Source organism: Peromyscus californicus, unplaced genomic scaffold (assembly GCF_007827085.1).
Source record: "Peromyscus californicus insignis strain IS unplaced genomic scaffold, ASM782708v3 Scaffold_12__1_contigs__length_115047231, whole genome shotgun sequence".
NCBI lineage: Eukaryota > Metazoa > Chordata > Mammalia > Rodentia > Cricetidae > Peromyscus > Peromyscus californicus.
Window position 1 is genome coordinate 50,538,898 of NW_026294413.1, and position 11,620 is coordinate 50,550,517.

The following is an 11,620-nucleotide window of genomic DNA, read 5'->3' on the forward strand; positions in this document are numbered from 1 at the left end:
TTGTTTTTGTTTTTGTTTTTTTTGTTTTTTTGTTTTTTGAGACAGGGTTTCTCTGTGTAGTTTTGGTGCCTGTCCTTAATCTCACCCTGCAGACCAGGCTGGCCTGGAACTCACAGAGATCCACCTGGCTCTGCCTCCCAAGTGCTGGGATTAAAGGCCTCCCAAGTGTTTGGATCAAAGGCGTGCGCCACCACCACCCAGTTAGTTTTGTTTTTTTAAGCTAGGCTCCCAGACTTGCTTGGAACTCATTATATAGTTAGTGCAGGCTGGCCTCAAACTCCTGGTAATCCTTCTGCCTCTGAGTAACTGAGATTACAGTTTGACATTACCAGACTCAGTTGAGACTCTGGACTTCTGGAGGGGGCAGGGTGTTACCTTTTGTGACAAGGACAAAGAAGAGTTTGGTGTAGCTGAGGTCTCTATGACAAATCTAAGCCTTTCATGGTCAAGCAGGGGTCTGGGGAGATGGCCCAGTTGGTCGAGACCTTGACTAAGTCTGTGCTAAGCCCTGCACAAAATTCCATCTCCAGCACACATAAGCCGGGCATGGTGATGCACACATATAATCCTAGCATTTGGCAAGAGAAAACATGTGGATGAGAATGCCAGCCTCATCTACTTAACAGGTTTGAATCCAGCCTGGGGTACATCAAACCCTGTCTCAAATAAAATGAAATAATAAAATAAACCATTAAAAACTGTCTTGATTTTTAGTGTTATTTTTAATAATATTTTAAAATAAAATAATGAAATAAACCATTAAAAACTATCTTGATTTTTAGTGTTATTTTTTAATAATATTTCTATTGATTATTTGGGGATCTCATATAATGCACACCAACCACCCTTACTTCCCATTCTTCCCGGGTCTTTCCCCTCATTACCCTTGTTGCCTCCCCTCCCCCCAAAAAAAGATAAAAATCAAAATAACAACAATAAGAAAACCCAAGTCCAATTGGTGTTGTCCATATAGTCACTGGAGCTGGTCAAACTCCTGATAGCCAGCCTTTTAAAGAAAACTGAATCTCTCCCCACTCCCAACTCCACCAATAGCCATCTATGGTGGAGAACTACACTTCAGCATCCTTATCACAATTTGAAGAGTTCTCTTCTATTGCTTCCTATCTAGGTTGTTACTTTTTTGTGGGCAGGGGTAGGGGTTGCTACGGAAGCCTTCTATATCTCTCTTTCTCAACCATGTGTCTACAGTCATGGATACTACTGCTTCCTTGTCTTTTACAGTCAGCAGGAACACAGATCCTGGATATCCACATGGTATCTGGTGACAGCCATAGACCACGGACATCCACCTGACCTCTGGAGTCAGCATGTGCCATGGGCCTCAGCATGGTCCCCAGTGGCAGTCCAGGCCACGGACACCAACATGGTCCCTAGTGGCAGCCCTGACCACAGATATCAAAATAGCTTCAAGAGGTAGCACAGATCATAGACATTCACATGGTTTTTGGTGGTAACACTGGCCACGGACAATAACTTGGGCCCCAGCTGCAGCAGGACCACCAACCCCAACACAGCCCTCAGTGGCAGCACGGACCACGGACATCTGAATGACTTTTGGTGGTAATAAGGGCAGCCATGGGCATTAGTAAGGTCCCTGGCTATAGCAATGCCACAGACTCCAACATGGTCCTCAGTGGCAGTTCAGACCATGGACATCAACATGGCCTCAGGCAGCAGTACAGGTCATGCACATCATCATGGCCTCTAGCAGCAGCTTGGACCTAGGACAGTGACAATGGTTCCATCTCTTTCCACTGCATATGCACAGCTCTGTCCCTCCATCCTTTCCATCCATCCATTGCAAATTCATTTGTCATGGTGGCATTGGAAACTGCAGAGCATCACTCAATGTAAGTCTTTGCCCAAACAGCTCTACAAGCAAATAAATACTCATGCCAAGAGTCATTGGTTTAAACTAAAGCCTTTGGTCTCTGAAGCATCATAAATACTGGACCATCACCGAGACTCGTCTCAACTATCCTGTTGTTGCCCAGAGCCAGGGTGATCTTTCAGCTAGGTGGACAGGATCCAAGAGAGATCCAGACCTCCACACTCCTCCCTGCTCTCAATGCCGGCCACCCTGAGAGACACCAGGCACACCATTGTGCCTACAGCCTGTAGACAGTGCCCCAGTCCGTCTCCCACCATGGCCAGCGGTAGTGGCCGCTCCATGCTGCAGGCCGGCCTGCTAGCCAAGGACTGGCTCTATTCGGTGATGCCATATTCTTTGCCCACCGCAGCTGTGCTCCCTTATCACTCCCATACTCTCTTTGGCCACATCTGAAATTTCACCATCCCACCCCTCCCCCGACCCACTGTGTTGCATAGCTCTATCGGTTCGCTTTTTAAAATGGACTTCCTCACTTTGCAGCCCGGGCTGGCTTGGAACTCACTATGTATTCTAGCCTGGCCTTAGTTCACAGCAATCCCCCTACCTTAGTCTCCCAAACCCTGGGTTAGAGGCCTGAGCTTTTTTGCCCAGCTACTTCTACAGGTTTTGACAGATGCATAAGGTCAGGCCTCTACCATCACAGTGTCACGCAGTTTTGCCACTCGGAAGAGCCCATGTTTCACGTGGGCTCTCCTCCCTCTCCCCTTTAAAGAACTTCTCTGTTTTTTATTGTCTCTGCAGATTTGCCCTTTCCATAAAATCATATATCTGTAACCATACAGTGTGTGGCCTTTTCAAATCAGGCTCCCTTCACTTAGCAGTGTGTTGCTATGCATATGTCTTGTGGGGGCCCTGATAGCTCATTTCTTTCTTTTCTAAAACCACTGAAGAACGTAACAGTGTCCAGACAGACTGCGTTTGCTCAGCTATTCTTCTGCTGAAGGACATTTTAGCTATTTCCAACTTTGGGTAAGCGTGGATAAAGCTAGTATGCAGGTTTCTATGTAAATATAAATTTTCAGCTTAATTGGGTAAATAACAAAGAGAACAACAGCTAAACCACACAGTTAAGAATATATTTAGTTTTGTATGAAACAGCCAAACTCTTATAAAATGGCCACACCCTTTGCATTCCTAGTAGCCATGAAAGAGCATTCCTGTTGCTCCACATCCTTGCCAACATTTCATGTCATCAGTGTTTGGGATTTGGGCACAAGAGTGCAGAGGTGCCTCATTTTAATTTGCAATTATCTGATGACATATGATATAGAGCATCTTTTCAAATGATTATTTTCTCATCTGTATTCTTTGGTGAATTGTCTATTCAGATCTTGTCCACTTTTTAATGGGGTTCTTTTCTTTTCTTACTGTTGAAACTTGGGTCTTCTTTTCACAAAAGTACAAATCCTTTCTCATATACATCTTTTGCAAATATTTTCTCTTGGTCTTTTTACATCTTTTCATTCACTTAATATCTATTTAAAATCTTAAGACTTTCAAAGTTGTAAATGGTTCAGTCATCCTTTAACTTTTGAAAAAGTATAAATGAGGCAGATGACGATAAGGATATTTTTGGACTTGTTTTGTCATGACGCATATGTGGTCCTTAGCCAGTCAGGCTTATTCAAGGAATAAAGGAGGGGGAATTAGATGGTAAATATTGTCCTACCATAAGCCAAGCACCTCCAGACTTGGCTTTTGAAACTAAAGGATAAAGTAACTCCTTGACACCAGGGGGCTGGGTATGAGCCTAAGTTGTCTCAGGGAAGATCCCACAGGGATTGAAAGGAAGAGAGTCAGCACGAGGCACCCCTGGACCAAATTCTCAGCACAAGCGAGATTTATTTTCCCCAGAGGGATAGAGGGCAGGGAATAAGAGACAAAGACAGGGGATAGAGGATGAGGGAGAAGGGTAAAGGAACAAGGGAGAGGGGTATTTGCCTTAGAGGGACAAAGGACAGCCTCTGGATAGAAAGACAGACATGGCTCATCATAGGCAAATGGCAGTTTATAAAAGGAAAAAAGGAAACCCCATGTTAGGATGAGTTGGCTTGTTTTGACTGGGCATGTTAACAAGGTGAGCCAAAGGGGGCTTTTGACTGCTGGACTTCAATACTTTGGTAGCTGGACCTCGGTGGCCAGCCTCAGGAGGAGGAAGTGGCCAAATGAGGGAACAGACCTTGGTGGTTAGCTTTAGGGATGGAATCTAACAGTTTAGCAGGGTAGAGGGGATGGGGGGGGCGAGGCAAGACAAAAGCTGTCTTCACCCTGTTTGCTACTCTCGGGCCTGCTAGAGCCCTTCAGGAACGGGTGTAAACAGGTCCTACCCTGGTCAGGGCACAGCTACGGAGCAGGCTCTGCTGTCGAAATGCTGGTTCATTTTAAGATAATCCAGAGAATCCGTTGGGTTTGAAACAGAATACCAATAAACAACTCGGGGCACTGAATCTAATTGTTGACAGAGAAAAAAACATAATTAAGCAGGATATTAGGCTCCAGACAAGCAGGCTGAGGACCAGCCCTAGGCTGCAAATAGTACTAGGTAACTGGACCCCAATAAAAGCCTGATTGGATGGCCATGGGGGCAATATAGCGTGAGCTAGTCAAGGTCTATAGCTAAGGGGATCCACCCGCTTGGGAGAACAAGGCCCACCCCTGCACCCCTGGTTGGTGGGCTTGAAAGAGTTCGTCCTGTGAGACATAAGATCAGAGAGGACACTGGAGGGGAAAGTGTCAAGCATGATGAGCTATAAGCCGGGATTGGTGGAGGCAGGAGGATTATGAGTTGGAGGACTGTCTGGGCTACATATCTAGACCCTGTAAAAAAAAAAAAGGAAGGGAGGGAGAAAAGGAGAGAGGAAATGAAGTTGAGAGAGAAGAACAGAGAAAGGAAGGGAAGGGGGTGATGGAGGAAGAAGGAATGCAAGTAGACAGCAGTTAGCAGAAACGAGGATCAAAGCTAAGGCTGAGATAGCTCTGATCTAGAGGTCCTCAAAGTCCTTGGACATTAGGATCCATCATCCCAGAGATGAGCCCAGGGCTCAGCCTGAGGGTGTTACCTGATGGGCCCAATTATAGAAACCAGAGCTTCCTTGAGCTGGCCTACTTGCACAAGACTGGTAGCCAGGACCCTCGGGGCAGGAAGATTTGGTAGATGGAGTCCTCAGGCAAATTAGATTCTCTACCAGGAAACCCCAAACTCCTTCAGGATTCAGGTGACGATGCTTAACAGGTCAGAAGTGTTCCTGAAAAGCAGCATATCAGGTGAATTCTTGTAAACTGATACCTTAAGTGACCTCAGGAAACGTACTTTAAAGCAAATTATTATTATTTGTGGTCTAGTTTCTATCCATTAATGTTTGTTGGTGGTGCTGCAGACTGACACTATAGCCTTATGCATGGCAGGCAAATGATCTACACTTGAGCTTTATCTCCAGCCATAGATTTTCTTACAAAAGATATTCTTTTAATATGATTATAATCTTCTATCCGTGAATGATAATTATATACATACATACATACACATACACACACATATATGTATGTATATATATTATACATAATGGGTCTACACATTTTTAAAAATATATATATTTCAAAAAGCAATAGGTCTTGGTTTTAGCAAGGTTTAAATTTTACCCTTTACAACATAATTATTAAAATAAAAGATACATGGTCATTTTTGACTGTCTTCAGAGTTAAGATGAGATTTTTAGAGAATGTTGATTCTTGGTCCCTGCCTCTTCAGCTTCTGATCAATGGGAAGCACAGGAAGACTGGAAGGGGAGGATGTGGCTTACAGCCCTCCAGCAGCCCTGGAGACTGACAATAGCAGGTGGAAGCTGACCCGGAGATGACTCCAGTGTTACAGTTCCAAGTGCTACAGTCCCAGCTCTCTCTTCCTCTGAGCGCACCAAGCCCACAGGTGGGGTTATTGGCCTGGTAAGGTCTTCAGCACCAAGGGGTGAGTAGCTGTTCCTCGGCTGATGTGAGGGCAGGTCCCTGGGCTCCAGGTTAGGCCTCCAGGTCCAAGTTAGGGTCTGTCGCTTTGCCCAGAGCCTGAAACCTTCACCTAGAATTCTAGCAGGAGGATTTCATAGTCACTTAGAGAACACCTAAAAGAAGGAAGCCCTTCTAGAAGAAGGAAGTCTGTGGTCAGCAGAACAGTGTCTCCCTGCATTCCATGATGTCTGGGCCCTATGCCCCGAAACTGGGACTGTATTAGGGCATATGAGAAAAATAGATGACTGCCTGATGGCTGCCTGATGGCCAACCTAGACATGGGAGGATTACCTGGGATTATCTTGTGAGGGAACCTTAAAAGTGGGAGAGGGAGACAGGAGAAAGGGGAGGGAGAGAGAGAAAGACAGAACAGCAAGGGAAGACCAATGTAGGCCTAGCGACTACAGAAATGGCACCATGAGCCAAGGAGTGTGGGCAGCCCCCAGAGCCAGAGCGCTTGCTGCCCACCCCTTCATTTTAGCCCCGTGAGACCTGAATTAGACCTGACCTCCAGAGCTGCAGATGATAAATTCATGTCCTCTTAAGCCACAAAATTTGAGGTAATTTTTTATAGCAAGAATAGGAAACTGAAAAAGCACTCATGACTAAGTTCTAAAAAAAAAAAAAAACTCATTTTTTTAAGAATGCAAGAAAAGGAAAAAGAAATAAGTCTGACAGATTTCCCTTCATTGCAAAGCTTTGTAAGTCAGTGCCATTATTTTCCTTTTCTTCTCTTTGAAAGAGCAAAGAAGATTCCACATCTGATGATCTCCTTATTGGACCAATGTTTTAATACGGTTAAAGTAGTAAGATGTAGTTATCTACCTTAAAAAAAAAAAAAAAAAAAAAAAAAAAAAAAAAAAAACTCCCTAGATGTCTCGCCTATGCAGCCAAGTTTGCAAACTACTGATCTAAAATTTCATTTCTAGCCCACATAATTATAAGGTGGCTGAACGCCTGGAGAGTGAGTATCCATGGATTATGACTAACCTGGAGGACATAGCATGTGGGATGACCGTGGAGATCTGCCTAACGACACAACACTTGGTGTGTTACCGGCAGAATGGAATGACATGCTCATTAAACGTGAATGCCAGCCCAACACGGAAAACAGGCGGAGGAGGGCATTTTCATTAATTAATTAGGGCTATTAGATGGAAGGCGTATGGACTCAAGGGACAGCTGACAGCAGCCTGAGGGAGGCCAGAGGAGCTCCTGGAAACGCAATGCAATCCAGTGAAGGCAGGTGTACGTAGAACGTACTTTCTGGATAAAGGAAGGCAGTGGCTTAGTAATGGGCAGGGTGGGGAAACGAGCTGGAGCAAGGTCTGTCTGAGATGAGACCTGGTGCCAAGGGTTCTTGGTGCATCCAGGCCACCTGTTCTGGGCCTCCCATTCCCATAGGCCCTGGAATGTAGTCTTGTGACATCTTCTGGCATTTGATAAGGGTGTTGGTCTGTTGTCATAAGCACGCAAGCACATAATCCCATTTTGCAACTTCTCTCTTTTCACTGTATTGAGAGATTCAAAAGAGGAGGCTGTTGGCCTAGGTGCCTCAGCTCCATCAATGACAGATCACAAGATTCAGCCAGTCTCACTGGTTTTTGCCTCTGGCATACGTGAACAGCCGTAGAACACCTTTCAAAGGACGACCGAGGAGCAGGGTGGGGGTGGGGATGTTTGGAACTGGGGCAGCATGGACTTTGTTTTTTCCTAAATGGAATGCTGGTAGGTACTTTTCTGGTTTTGTTTTTGTTTTTTTCCTCCAGAGTTACCCACACATACAATCTATTCTGTGTTCTTCTCATTCTCCTAATCCTCTCTGTCTTCCCTGACATGATACCTTAAGCCTTTTGGTTGGTTCTTTTGATGATGTATCTATCTCCAGGCCTTAAAATTAATGCTGGGAAAGTTATTCTTAGGTTTTTCATTTGTTTTGTTCTCTAATTTAGCCATTAGTCTGGCTTTGTCCCCAGCATTAAAGGTTAAGATTCGATACCCTTCTTTCCGATGCCTGGCCATATCCACTCATCCTCCCCACCCCCATCCCCTGAGTATAGTTCGGTTGTACTGTCAGAGGACTATTCCACGTCTGTGCTACTGTGACTATAAAACGCTAGTGAGAGCTGAGCTCATTTGACAAAGATGCTTATTTCCCCTTTCCTGCTTAACTTCGTGGAGTCCCTGGAACTCACTGTCTTATTCAACGTTTGTTACATTTTCTGTGTATTTGTTTTCCATTTACCTATGTCTGGACGCAAGACACTCACACATTCTGGTCATTTCCTCAATCTCCTGGGGAAAATGAGATCTTCTTCTAGAACCTTCGGTAGGTTCTAACCTGCTCCTGAGACATGGCTCTCCTCCTGGAACCTCCCCACCACCCAGGGCTTCTGATTGGACATGGTTCTCCTCTTTCTCAGGCTCATTGTTTTGACACGTGTTTGGGGGAATTCCTAAGGCAGGAGCATGTGTTGCACATTTCTGAGAAGATGCATATCTGAAAACATTTCAATATACTCTAAAACTTGATAGCATGTATAATAGTTACCTTTCTGATTATTATGCCAAAATTCAAAACAAAACAAAACCCTGAAAAAAACTGACCTACAGGAAAAAAAAGGGCTTATTTTGGCTCCCAGGTTGAGAGATTCAGTAGAAGCAAGGCCACTAGTCACAGTGAGTTTCATGGTCAGAGCACAGGTGGGTGCTGGGGTCCAATTTGAGTTTCTCCTTGTTATTCAATGTGGAACTCCAGCCTGCGGATGGTGCCCCCACATTCAGGTGGGGGTGGGTCTTTCTTCTTTAGCTAACTCTTTCCGGAAACACCTCACAGACACACCCAAGACAAGTTGTCTGTGGGATTCTAAATCTATAATGTTCACAATGGGGACTAACCTCCACAGCTTACTGGGGCAAATTGGAAGTGACTGCCTTGAGAAATGTGAAGGTAATTGCTGTCTGGACTCAAGGTTTACTGGTGAGAAGTCTTAAGTAGTTCCAACCACCAGCCAGGGTACAGCAGCTCTCTGAATGCTCATGGCAGCTTTTCTTTATCCTTTATGTTCCAAGATTTCCCAGGTGAAATTGTGACCACGGGAAAGCTGTCCCCATTACCCGTCTGTCTTGTGGTGACATGGGCCTGGGAGGAGTATCCTCCCCGAAACCTCACCCCCTACCCACACTCATCAACACCTGGGGCAGGTAGGAGAGATGGCAATGTGGTCATAAGAGCAGGAGGGCTGTCCTCGATCCCCATCAGCTGCAACACTCAGGAGAACAGGCCCTGCACCTCAACAGGGCAGCACAATAGAGCCAATACTGTTAGCATAGATGTAGGTGATCCAGCCCTGAAATTGTGACCATGGGACAGCTGTCCCCATTTCCCATCTGGTGAACCAACATTACAGCTACCCAGGCCCAGACCCAGGGTTATGACTTGGCCCGCCCCAACATCCACCCCATGCATGATCTGCTAGAGCACGTGGAGGGACCTGACCCACAGACCCAAAGCTGCAGGATCTCCACAACACAGGGCTCCAGCGGGAGGACCAGGAAGGGTCCTAGCGGGGGACCCAGTATCAAACATGTAGTAGAGACCAGGGGCCTCAAACCAGACCAATAACTCTTTGTAAATAAACACTTACAAATAGAGATATATGGACAAAGAAGTACACAGCGTGACTTGTTGGGTCGAACTGCAGTTTCCATGATGAGATTTTAATTCCTTCCTCCCCTTTTTTTCCTCATTTTATTTTCTTCATTTTTTTTCTCTTGAATTTTGTTTTATTTGGGGAGGTGTGCAGGGCGGAGGGCAGGTGTGAAGGGACAGGAAATGAATGGGATCACAATACAGGATGTGAAAAACACTTAGAATAAATACATTTTATTAAAAAAAATACATTTCCCAGGTGTGTGGGTCCATTCTGTATTACCAAGCAAGCATTTGGTGGTCTCTCACTTCAGAAATTTGTGTTTGGCGTGTGTCATGGGGGCCACCTGTGGTGATTCCTGTCCCCTGTTCTCCTTTCGGAACTCCTATCTGAGTATATTAGGCCAGCAGTTGTGGTCTCGATTTTCTTATCTTTCATTTGTCCTCTCTCTCTCTCTCATTCTAATTTGTGAGATATTTGTTCATCTTCTAACTTTTTTTCATTTTTTGTTTGCATTATTATATTTCTAAGAATCATTTTTTTCCTCTGGTATTCCTTTTTCCTTTATCATGCTCTTGTTTGATGGCTGTATATTTGACTAGGAGTACAAGTCGGAGGGTAGTGAATGTTTTTGTAAACCTGCAGTTCCCCTTCTATTCTGTTTTATTTCGTTGTTGTAGGGATGGAACTTAGAGCCTCAAACACAGTGTGCAAGTTCTCCGCCACCGAACTCCACCCCAGTCCCCTCTCCTTTAGGCTGCGTTTTGTTGTTTGTTTTCCTGTTTATATTTGTCTCTGTACCTCATGCGAGAGGATGTCCATATGAGGTAAAGCTATATCATCCATTCTTATTGAAGAATGGATGCTGACAAGCTGAATGGATGCTCTGGGGTTTGCGACTGGAGGTCCCTCTGTGTGCTCTGACTGGAGAACCTCACATCAGTGCCTTTAAGGTTTTCCTCTTGGGGTAGACCCAGTTCTGCTGAAGACTCAAAGCACACAACTTAAGCAGGCCGGGACAGCACACAGCCCCTTACTTCTTCTAGGCTCTCTGAGAACAAGGTCACTGACTGGATCTGTAAAGAGGGGAGGTGTCTGGGAGTCTAATTGCTTCCTAAACAACTTGTGAGTCACCCCTGGTTTCCACAGTTCCACCTCACTGCCAGAGCTGTCTGGAGCTGAGCCTCGGGGGACTCTGGTTGGTTTCTTCAATTTCTCTGGTGCTGACTTAGGATTCAGTTTTCCCATGTCTGATATCATTGGCCACACTTCATGCCTTCCAGCTTTCAAAATCCTATTGCTGTGGAGCATGATGGTGCATGCCTGAAATCCCCGTGCTAAGCAGGCTGACTCAGGAGTTCAAGGCCAGCCTGGGCAACTTAGTAGTATCCTGTCTCAAACCAACCAACCAACCAACCATGCAAAACAACCTGTTGCTGGCAGGGTGTGGTGGCACAACCCATTAGTCCCAGCACTCCCAGGAAGCAGAGGCAATCCCATCTCTGAGAGTTCTAGGTCAGCCTGGTCTATATAGTAAGTTCAGATCAGCAAGAGCTGCACAGAGAGACCCTGTCTCAAAAAAGGGGATGGGGGGTATGGAGTTAAAAAGTTGTTTCTATCATTTCCCCCCTTTTCCTAAGGTAAAGGAATCATATAAGAGTGTTCACTCTGTTTTCCATTTCTAACCTGAGGGTTGGCAGAACAATCTTTCATTCTTTTTCGGTTGTTCCAGGTTTTACTCAATATCTAGTCACTAATTATTAATTGTTGTGACTTGTTTTACTTCTAATGTTGAGACTATCTGGTTGGTTTTGCAAAGAACATAAGAACCAAGAAATAATGACAGGGCTTCAGGGCTTCCCACAATTGGATCTCTGCAGCAGCTGCATGTATGTGCATGTGTATTGACAAAGGAGACAGCTGAGCCTACCTGGGAAAGGAATCTGCCCATAAATGATGACACCGAAGTAATAAAAAAAAAAAAAAAAAAAAAAAACACCCATAAGCAGGAAGCAAAGTAGGTCACAGTGAGTCAGAACCAACAGTGTAAAAT